Genomic DNA, 10,372 nt, shown 5'->3' with positions numbered 1-10,372 from the left:
CCACCTTTGCTTTGATTTCAGTGGCATGTTTTGTTCTGCTCTCTAAATGGCTGTTCTTGAGGTTTGTCTATTGATTAATGAGAAATGAAAGGCATCTTTCACTGTGCTGTGAAAAACATCAGGCACAGGAACTGCAGATGAGTCTCCTGCCTTTCCAAAGGCACTACATGTCCTCTCACTGGCAGTATCATGGCAGAAGGCCACCAGGAATAAAAGAAATATTGCATACATGAATTCCTTGCCTTTCTACAGGGAATAAGTTTTTCCCTAACTTGCATTTCCCGTGACTGTCATAAAAATATCTAAATCTGTTCTGTTTTCTAAAAGACATTTTAATTCAGACTGTATGCCACACAGTATCTTCAGAGTCAGAATGAAGTTACCTTTCTGTACCCTACCAAAAAACTACTATTGTAGTTTTTAATTGTATAATCTACACTGTAGATTTACCCCAAACATGTGGAAGCAACACTTTTTTTTTTTTGTTTTTTTCCCCCAAGTGGTGTTTCCTTGAGGAATGCGGAGCTAGTAACTTGCATTCCCCACTTTCTCAACTAATGCCGACTCTTCATGATGTTTTTCCTCCCACTTTTTGACTTAGCCAGACTTTCCTCAAGGCCCAGTTTAATTCCCCCAGGCTGTGGTGCTGGGCGTGGTGTGCGCACCCTTGGGCTCCGCACCGCCCTGAGGGGCCTGGGGCTCCCACTGACTGTGAGCTCTGTGCTGACCGAGCAGCCACCAGACCTGGGCCTTTGGCTGAGGGGCTCGCCTGCTGCCCCAGTCACCCCTTATTCCCCAGCCCCTGCTCAAGGGTCAGACGACTGAACCAGCCCCCACCCTCCCTGGGCCGGCCCCGGGGCAGGGACACATCCCAGGTCCCGTCGCGCCCCTCGGAGGCCCGGGCATTAGTGGGCAGCAGCCAGGCCCGGGCAGCCTTTAGCGGGCGTGACGCTACCGGCAGCGATGGCGTCACGAGGGCGCTCTGTGACCTCACAGCCGCGCCCGCCTCGCGCCAGAGCCCGCGGGGCCTCCACGGCCGCCCCTCGCGCGTGGCCGCGAGAGCGCCCCCTGCAGAGCGCCGCGGCGCACGCCCCGTCTGCCGCCGCGAGGTGCCGGCGATGCCGCCTCCAAATCTGCTCCGTGTCGGGCGGCGGGAGGCAGGGGGAGCCCGGGAGCAGCGGCGGCCCAGCCCGGCGGGCAGCGAGCCCGGCAGGCAGGCGGGGTCCCCCGCCCGCCCGCGCTGACGTCAGGAAACTTTCTCCGCGGCTGAGGCGAGACCGGGCCGGAGCGGGCGCCGTGTGCCGGCGCGGCGGGACGGCCTCCATCACCTCGGCAGGTACGCGGCACTCCCCTCGCTGAAGGGCGGCGCGGGTCCCGGCCCCCGGGGCAGTTTGCTGGGCGGAGGGGTCCTCACCGCCCCTCCCGGGGACGAGGGCAACCGGGGTAGGGTGAAGCCGCCGCGGTACGGCGGGAGGTCTGGGCGCCTGTTGATCGCGGCGGCGGCAGCGCTGCCTGGGCTGAGCCGCACAGCCGCTGCCCTTGGCCGTGAACTTCGCAGGCGGCGGGTGAGCCGGCACCGTGGGGTGGGGCGGGCGGAGGGCGCGGGGCCGGGCAGCCTGCGGGGAGTCGGTGTGAGTAACGGGGCTTGTTCGCGGGGCGAGCGGAGCGAGGCAGGCGGTGGAGCGGGCTCGCCCGCCTGTCGCGTCTTGTCCGTTCTGCGGGTCTCACCTGCGGGGCGTCCCTGAGCGCCGGTGCCACACAGTCTAACGGCGCGGTGCGAAACTTGCCGTGGGCGCAGCTGGCAGTGGTTTTCTCCTCGAACTTCAAAACCGCAAAGACTTAGGAATTTTAGACATGCGATATGCCGTGATTTAGGGTTCTTTGAATGTCGACTAGCTGAAAATGATCAAGCGGCTTTCCTTTTTTTTTTTTTTTTTTGTTCTCAGCAAGTACAGTAAAGCCTTTATTGGAGACGGGGTTTTGTTTTTCCTCTGAGGGCTCCTCGGCGGCAGCCCAGCCCGCCGCTGGGGCTGCTGAACGCACAGTGATGTTTAAGGGAGGATCTGCCGCTCGTACACAAATCCAAACCACCACCAAGTTAATTTTAACTCCGCGGAGCGCCCGGGAGCAGGGAGGGTGGAGTACGGGAGTGCTTGTTCGCATCATCGTGTCCGTAGAAAACTGAAATCTGAGCGAGGAATGCAGCCGCTGGCTTGAGGTCGGGTGAGGGAGATTGAGGGGGAAATTTTCAGTTTAAGGGGGTCTGAAAGTTGTAGGAGAGTTCTCTGGAGGAATATAGAAAAGCGTCTTGCTCATTTAATTTCACCATCCTTGTCGTTTATTGCAAGGCACCGAAGGTCAATCAAAGGCTCATAAAGGTTAATTGTTTTCTTCATACAAAGGAGTTTGCCCCCCTTCCAAAGAACTAAATTTCTGGTGTCCTTTTTGGACTTAAGACAGTCATTACTTTTCTAATTTAAATACCATGGAGCTCTCGCTTTTTAATTTTTCAGTACCTACAATTGCATTGCAGTTGCAAGTTTTTAAAAAGTCATCTTTATGTGGATGTAACTAAGCCATACATGAAAGTGATTATGAAGGCGCTTTGAGTGTGCGTAGAAACATGTAAAATGTTTTAACCATATATGGGGTCTACTGAGTGTAAATATAAATAAGCATCCACTTTTGCATTTTATGTGAATAACTATGGACCTGTCCTCTTAGAAATACTTTTATCTTTTCTGTGATTTTCTGTCCCTGTGTGCTAGACTAACTTATAACTTTAATCCTGCCTTTCAGTTGTTGTAGTCATAAGCAGTACTTTAGAGTGTCAAACCTCTGCCACTTACGATGATAATAAAAATAAGATAAAATAGTTTACCCGAGGAGAGAAAAAAAATCTCTTTGAAGATGAAGCTTCTATTTTTATGGCAATTTGAAAATGAACAGAAAAGTTTGCCTCATAATTACAGTTTTGCTTGATTGATTTGTTTTGTAGTAGTATGTCAGGGACGACCTCTGATATTTGGAGATTATCCATGTGTACTCAGGGAAAAAAAACAACAAAATAGTGGGGGAAAAGGGCAACAGTTTCACGATTATCAGCCTTATGTGTTTTGGTATGCATTTTATTTTTAAGTGTAAGGATGCGTATGGATTATAGGCCTCCTTAAAGGCATATATTTAGAGGAAGAGGTTGGATAGAATGAGTGATGTATGGATTAAGCGCCTAGGAATTACAGCACATTGTCAAAGGATGCAAGGGAGCAGTTTGGTTTGTGCTTTTAACAGAGCTACAGTGGCAGGGATATCTGTGCAAAGAGACTGGACATAAGCAGAACATGTACAAATCAGGTTGCCTTAAAAATAAGGATGACAGTCTTAAACATGATCTGGCTGGCGTTGGGCATGTCCTGTCAGTGATGAGTACAGAAATTGAAATTACTTTGATGCCAGGAAAAATAAAATGCTAGATTGCAACAGTGAACTCCTGATACTATGATGTTCTGTGTAAAGCATTTTAGATCACAAAGGGGAACATACAAAACTGATTCTCAAGGACCAAAAAGGAGGAAGATGTAGTTAATAAGAGCAGATAATGAGAGTGGATGTGACGTGAACTAGTGATTAGTACTACTTCCTTAGTCTTTGGCAACAACTTTGTAATCTTTTGAGAGTTCAAAGATCGTGCATCTACTGCTGTGCAAAATGTTCACCTGATGTGATGTTTCAGAATTTCCTTTACAAGCTCATTTAAATAATTTTTAGTCTTTTGCCTGTAGACAAGGTTGCATCTCATAGTTCACTAGCAGTGTGTCTGTGTGGATGTGTTCATACAACATTTGTTAATACTACTAGATGCTCTAAAAATCATAAAAGACTTACATGAAGAACTTGAGAGGTCAAATACTATAAACTGGCATTTGCGTTACGATTATAGAGTTACTTTTTCTCTTGAGATAGTCCCTCAATAGCATATTACTTGAATGTGTTATAAGAAAATCATTAGTACTACCACATGAAATAATTGAAGGGCAACTTCAGCTTGAACTGGGGGACTAATGTAACTTGGAAGAGAACAAAAAATGAGCTACCTTACCCATGAAGTGCTGACATATCTGTTACTTGCATCAGGATTGTCATTCTGTTGTTTTTTAAAAGAGGGAGTAGAGCACTGAGAGCTGAAAAGTCCACCAGGTTCACTTCACAAAAATTGCCACTCCCTGAGAATTTTCACTTATTATTGATGGTGAAATGCGTGGCAGAAATTGAAGCTGTGCTTCAAGTAAATCAGCTCTTGAGACAAAAAATCCTGAATTAATGACACCATAGAGTTGTTACATAAGAATACACTAATTGGGCACAAACAAACATTTTCTCCATCCCCTTTTTTGTCTTACACTAATCTGATTTTTGAAGGGAAAAGAACAAACAAGACTTTCACTGTTAGAACACTTAGTGCCTCTTGCATAGCTACCTAACAACATCCTCCTTGCTTCTCTTACCCTCAATATATAACTTGTCATCTAGAAGTATTTGTGGATATCCCTGTTCCCAATGGAAGTCAGTGCCTTCCTAGTATCTCCTCAGTTCCTGAGATCAGAACCCACGTGTTTTTCATGCAGTTGGTCTCACTAACTGTGTTTTGCTGAAGATGCCCAGTTATTTAAATGCTACATCAAACAGTGTTGTGGATTTGCTGTTGTGGAATAGCCACTATTGCCATTTAATATGTAACCTTACTCTGGGTTTACACTCATGGCCTGTGGTAGGTAGAGGCATTTTTGTGGTCTACCCTCAAGGTGGGTACCTGTGACCCAAAAGCAATGGCAGAATGCAGTAGTGGCATTACGGTGAGTTATTGCCCATCTTTTTAGTCTTAAATATGCAAGTCTAGATCTGGTATGTGCCATTTCATTTGCCCAGGGATGCTGAAAGAATGCTGCAAATGGTCATTAGTAGATCTTGAGTCTTAAAACTGCTTTCTACCTAGTCTGCAGCTCCACCCCATCTGATAAACAGAAGTGTCATCTGAAATGCCTCATCTTGCTGTATGGTTTGAAAACAAGTTTGTTATGATAAACTGGATATCGAGAGAAGGAAGTGTGGTTACCACATAGATTTTAGCCAGGATTTCAGTATTTATCCAGCTGGAAACTCATAATGAATTCCCAGGAAAGAATTTACACTTATGTTCCTCCTCCCCTCTGCCAGCTTAAGCAGATGTTCTAATCACCAAGCTAAGAGGGTGCTCTGCATTAAAATGTTATCATTTCCTCAGGTTGAAATTACTTTCTTTGCCTCATATGTAATTATGCCCCCCAAAAAAGAGAGAAAACAAACATTTCTGTAGAAGAGCCAAGACTGGAATTTCCCACAGTCATGTAAGTTGTAAGCTTTCACTGGAGCAAGGAGCACAACTCAGGCTTCATAATGCCCGTGGTTTCCCACAGGATACTTGATGATGTGACAAAGAAGTACCAGAAAACCCCTTAGATTAAGGTACTGTATTTCTTTAACTTCTGCAAAATTCTTTTTGATTTTGAAGGCCAGGCATTGAGAAATTCTGTTTTTTCTTTTAATTCCTGAGTCTGACCTACTCAGCCTATTAGCATGTACTGTGTATTCTACTCTCCTTGTTGGTACTGCATTTATTTTATGTCCAACTCTGAGCTTGCATATTTGGGTTTTATTCTGAAAATTGAGCTGGGTTTTCTTCATTTTTCTATTCCAGTTGCAATTTAAAAGATTCATAAACATCTGTGCAGCCGAATGGTTTTCAGTTTATTCTGTCAATGCTACCTGATCAACATCATTGCCGTGCATGAGTTTGCACAAGGGTAACTTGGTAAACAATTCTCTTAATAATGCACTGGTTGGAGCAGAGACTGCATCTGGCTCAATCTTAAGTTTTTTAGCTCTGTGGAGCTAAGAAGTTGTGGAGGTGTGATTTTTTTTGTTTTGTTTTGTTGTTGTTGTTTTGGGTTTTTTTTTATTTTTGTTTGTTTGTTTGTTTGTTTCACCAGGGAGTAGAATTGTAATCTGTGGAAATTACTTAGACATTCTGGTTAGTCCTGTGCTGTAGAGAGATCCTGACCAGTGGAAGTAACTAAAGCTTTTATTTTGAAAAACATGTGACTCTTAAGGCAGACCTTTTGGCATTCAGAAGTGTCTGCTGGCTGTTTCTGGCAGGCTGTGTTCCTTTGGAGGAGCCGGGCATGGGGATACTCCAGCCTTGGGACTAGATAGGGATGGGAACCTCATCTCCATGGTGCTTCCATCTTCTCATAATCCCTTAAATAATATGAAAACTTTAACACTGCATTCACATTCCTGCGTATTATTTTTAGATAAAATGAAATATGTTTTTGAGGACTGCTGGAGTCTCTGAAACTATTCAAGATCTTTAATGGGATTTTTTTCATTCTTTCTCTGTTCTCTCCATCCCCCCAGTTTTAATGGGGGCAATTTTGGACAAAGGGAAATTGCAGTAGTAAAATGGTGTGCAAAACAGAATCCTGAGTGCTACCTGCTGTGACATTTAATAGTCTATTCCGTTTTCATTTTTGTCCTTTTAAAATGCAGATCTTAGATCTTCAGTTCCTTGTAGGCAGGATGGACCATTAGGAACTTAAACATTATGCTTAAACTTTCTTAGTGATCTAGGACACTCTGAATTCAGGTAGCCCTTAAAAGTTTGTTCAGAGTTCCCAGCAGCCTCTGCAAAATCAGGGTTTGAGGAAAGGCTGTGAGGCGGCTGCTGCAGTGGGGAAAGTTCTGGGAGGGAGGTGGTTGCACATTCCCACCTCAGCCTTGCCCCTCTCCTTGTGGCAGGGGGACCCCTGGAAAAGCTGGTGTCTTCACAGCTGTGGGCTGGGCTTTGCCAAGTAGCTACTTTGCTAGTGCTGGCAATTTATATCTCCTGCCCTGTGTAACTGTTGGGGTTTTATATACATAGAGGTACTCTTAATATTGGTCAATACATTTTCTTCTGTCAGACTGAGAGCTTTTATTTTTTGTGTGTATATGTATTTTAAAGAAAATACCTCTTGAAACAACAGCATTTTTTTCTTAATCTGTTGTGAAATCTTCTGGGAAGTATAACAGAACTGAGGTAATGAGCCTAGATAAGGGACTGTGTTCCAAATAAAAAAATTATCTCTCCTGCAATCACATCTCAAAATGTTGCTTGGAACAGCAATCATCTTTGCATGCCAATTACCCGAGGAGTTATTTAAAAAAGTTTGATGTGTCCTCAAACCTATTTTCTTAACGTTTGTCTGGGCTATCTTTGCAAATGTCTTGTTGTGTAGATATGTGTTATCTCTATCGCCTTCTTCCTACATGCTGTGTTGGCAGCTGTGTGCATTCAAAGATCATGAGTCAGGTTCACTAGCAAAAAAATAATAAAATAATGAGATTAAAAATAATAGGCTTTGTCTTTTTTTAACATTTACTATTGTTTTCCTTCTTTAAAGCTTTTTTTTTTTTAAACTATGTAGATCTGAAAGTTATTTTATATTGGAAACAGATTTGTTTTTTAACACAAGCTCAAAATTTCAGGACTTTGGTCTTCAAGAAAAGCATGTGAGACTTGCCCTAAAATGGTGAATGCTGGCACAACTGTGTCTGAACATCTGCTGATATGCACTTCGGTCTTAAATATGAAAAATACTAGTCAAGAGGTTTCATTTTCATCCATGTTTCTATTCAGAGGTAACAGAGTCCTCTGCTGATGGATCTGCTTGTTCATGTGCTGAAGCTGAAGCAGATGCAATGCCAGAGCTGACAATACTCTCTGATAGTGTATCTTTCTCCTCTGCTTCCCAATTGATAGGGTGACAGCATGGACAGGACAGAACCGTCAGTTCCAAAGCAGTGGACAGTTGGGTTTACAGCTAAACAATCGTTTCATATTGCAGGGTATGGCATGCACAAGTCATACTTAATTTAGACTGAGTGCAGTTAAAATAATGTGAAAAAAACTCATTAAACAAAGTAATAAGTAACAGTGAGAAGTGAACTGTAAATGGTATAATATCATGCTGAATCTTTACTTGGAACTAGTAGCAGGGGACTGTGTAGCCAGTGAACAGAAAGTATTTTTGAGAGCTGAACCCCACCATTGTGCCTCTTAATCTGTCTCACATGTGTGAGCTGTAGAGCAGAGCATACTGTGGATTTGTAAACACAAAGGTCTTTAACGTCTGAGATTAGTACAATCTTTTTCCTAATTCAAGCAGCCTAAACATTGCTTTGCTAATTTTGTAAGTTATATGTTGTATTAATATTCAATTTATCCTGTTGTGCAAATAGGCTTAGGATGGAAGAAATACTTTTCCAACAAATTTTGCAGCTGGAGCTTTTACTAATTCTCTTATCTGTCTGTGCCATACAGTAATTGCACTTAATTGTTTGCTTCTGCTGTGTTTTGTGGTGTGAAATGCAGTATGTCAACACTGCTAAACTGCAACATTAGTGTGTATAATGCTAATGTTCTTGAAAGAGAGAATTTCCAGATTTCTCCTAACTGGATGAAGCAGCTCATGTGTAACTACCAATGCAGTGCTTTATATGTCTTCTTGTAATCAAAATTTGTAGTTGTTTTTTCTCAAGAACAGGTTGTTTTTGCCTTCACGTGTGTTTTTGTATGGTGCGTTGTACTGGTAAACTGAAAGGCAACATATGAATGGGGCTGGGCAAGCATCATGTAAATAAAATAAAGTTTTCTTCCACAATCACTTAAAAACATTGGGATAGCATTACATTGCTTGCTATCCTTATAATTTAGTGCAGCTCTCCAAAGTTGAGTCTATTTTTTTTTTTTTTTTAAAAGCATATTAGTATTTTTTGGAGACCAAAAGAAGTCATGTAGAAGCATTTGAACTTGTAGAAATGATTCTACAACATCCCCTCCCATCCCATGCAGTGATGAGAGCTCTATTTCTGGCTTAGTCCCCACAGGTTTGAAATTGTACTTCTTAAGAAACCAGGTAGTCTGGGCGAGGGCACAGGGGAACTTCACAGTTCCCAGCTTCAGTTCTTTCAAAGATTGTTGCTTCTGCACTGACAGAGGGCAGAAACTGCAAACTGTGTTTCAGTCTGGCTGTACTGACTTGTGATCATACATGTTTGTGCCAAGTACTCAGTCATTAACAGCAAATGTAAACTTGAAGAGCATATGAGCTATTTATAATTTCTCTTTCAAAATTCAATGCTTCTCCCAGAGGTCGCAGTTTCAATCCCTATGTCTGATATCTGACAATATTGAATATAGCTGTTAAACTGCTAGACCGATTTTTGCATTAATAGTTTTCTCCAATATGAAGAGTAACTCTTGAAGGCAGCAGCTGGCATTTCAGCCATGTAGTACTGAATAATGTGCTGTATCAGTAATGCCCAGAGCTGTCGGTACAGTTACATTGGCTGTGGCCAGTGTGGGTTTTTTTGTTTGTTTTGTTTGTTTTGTTTTGTTTGTTTCGTTTTTGTTTATTTTTTGTTTTGTTTTGTTTTTTTTACTGGTTTTGACTGGGATGGCATGAGACAGCTGATGGCTACAGAGGCATGGCAGATCTGCCAGCATGGAAAATTCACAGAGCAATCACAGTCTACATAGGTATCATAGTAATCTGTCAGGAAACTAAAGTGCAGTTGACAGTAGTGTTGATTGTTTCTCAGAAAACTGCTGGTATTTGCTTTGCTTTTGTATTGATTGGCAAAGCAAAAATGATTTCACTGCTCAAGTGATTGCTGCTGCAAGGAAGGAGGATATCTGTATCACAGTAGGCAAGGATAGTGTGCTATACTTTTGAATAACTCCTTTAATGCACAGTGTTCTGCATTATGCATGTTTATTTTGCAGCCGTGCACAAATGCAGCAGGGAATGGCTGGTTGTTATCCTCGGGAGCAGGTGTACAGTTGTCACACTCTTTGGAGTTTCTCTATTCTTGTTCGGTTTTCTGAGGGAAAGAGGAAGGATAGAGTGACTGTTTAGCAAAAATAAGATGCCATGGTGCCATGCTTCCTGTAGCTATACATTTAAAATAGATAATAAAGAAATAAGGCAATGTATATTATATAGACCATTCTGTATCAACATTTTGTATTTGATGTCAAGCATAACACGTACATACTAATGCACGTAACTTCAGCTTGTTCCCAGTATAACTGATGGCCTTCAATCTTATCTGTCTTCAAATAATTTTTAGAGTCATTTGTGCCACGAATTCTAAAACCAGCTTCAGATTCAGAAAAGCTTGACATGCTTCAGTGAACAATTTGCAGAGCCTTACTTAAAGGTGTAAGTTTCTGTTTTTCCCAAGGTGGAACCTAATAGATAAAAGATACCCAAAGAGAAAATGTTATTTTGTT

General features: G+C 42.7%; 1 protein-coding gene across 5 annotated transcripts in view; it reads left to right on the top strand.

The window, feature by feature from the left end:
* Window positions 1-1,227: 1,227 nt before the first annotated feature.
* Window positions 1,228-10,372, top strand: part of GULP1 (GULP PTB domain containing engulfment adaptor 1) — a 157,707-nt gene continuing 148,562 nt past the window's right edge. For 3 of the 5 annotated variants that reach the window (XM_082056929.1, XM_082056930.1, XM_082056926.1), the window contains exon 1: window positions 1,228-1,336. The gene's annotated coding sequence lies outside the window, so the exon portion shown is untranslated. Of the gene's footprint in view, window positions 1,337-1,498; window positions 1,566-10,372 lie in introns of those variants that run through there. The other 2 variants (XM_082056928.1, XM_082056927.1) reach the window with 2 other exon arrangements.

This window comes from Streptopelia decaocto (genome assembly GCF_964273445.1).
Source record: "Streptopelia decaocto genome assembly, chromosome: 6".
In the NCBI taxonomy this organism is placed as follows: Eukaryota; Metazoa; Chordata; class Aves; order Columbiformes; family Columbidae; genus Streptopelia; species Streptopelia decaocto.
The sequence above is the reverse complement of the archived record's forward strand: the minus strand, read 5'-3'. Positions and strand labels throughout refer to the sequence as shown.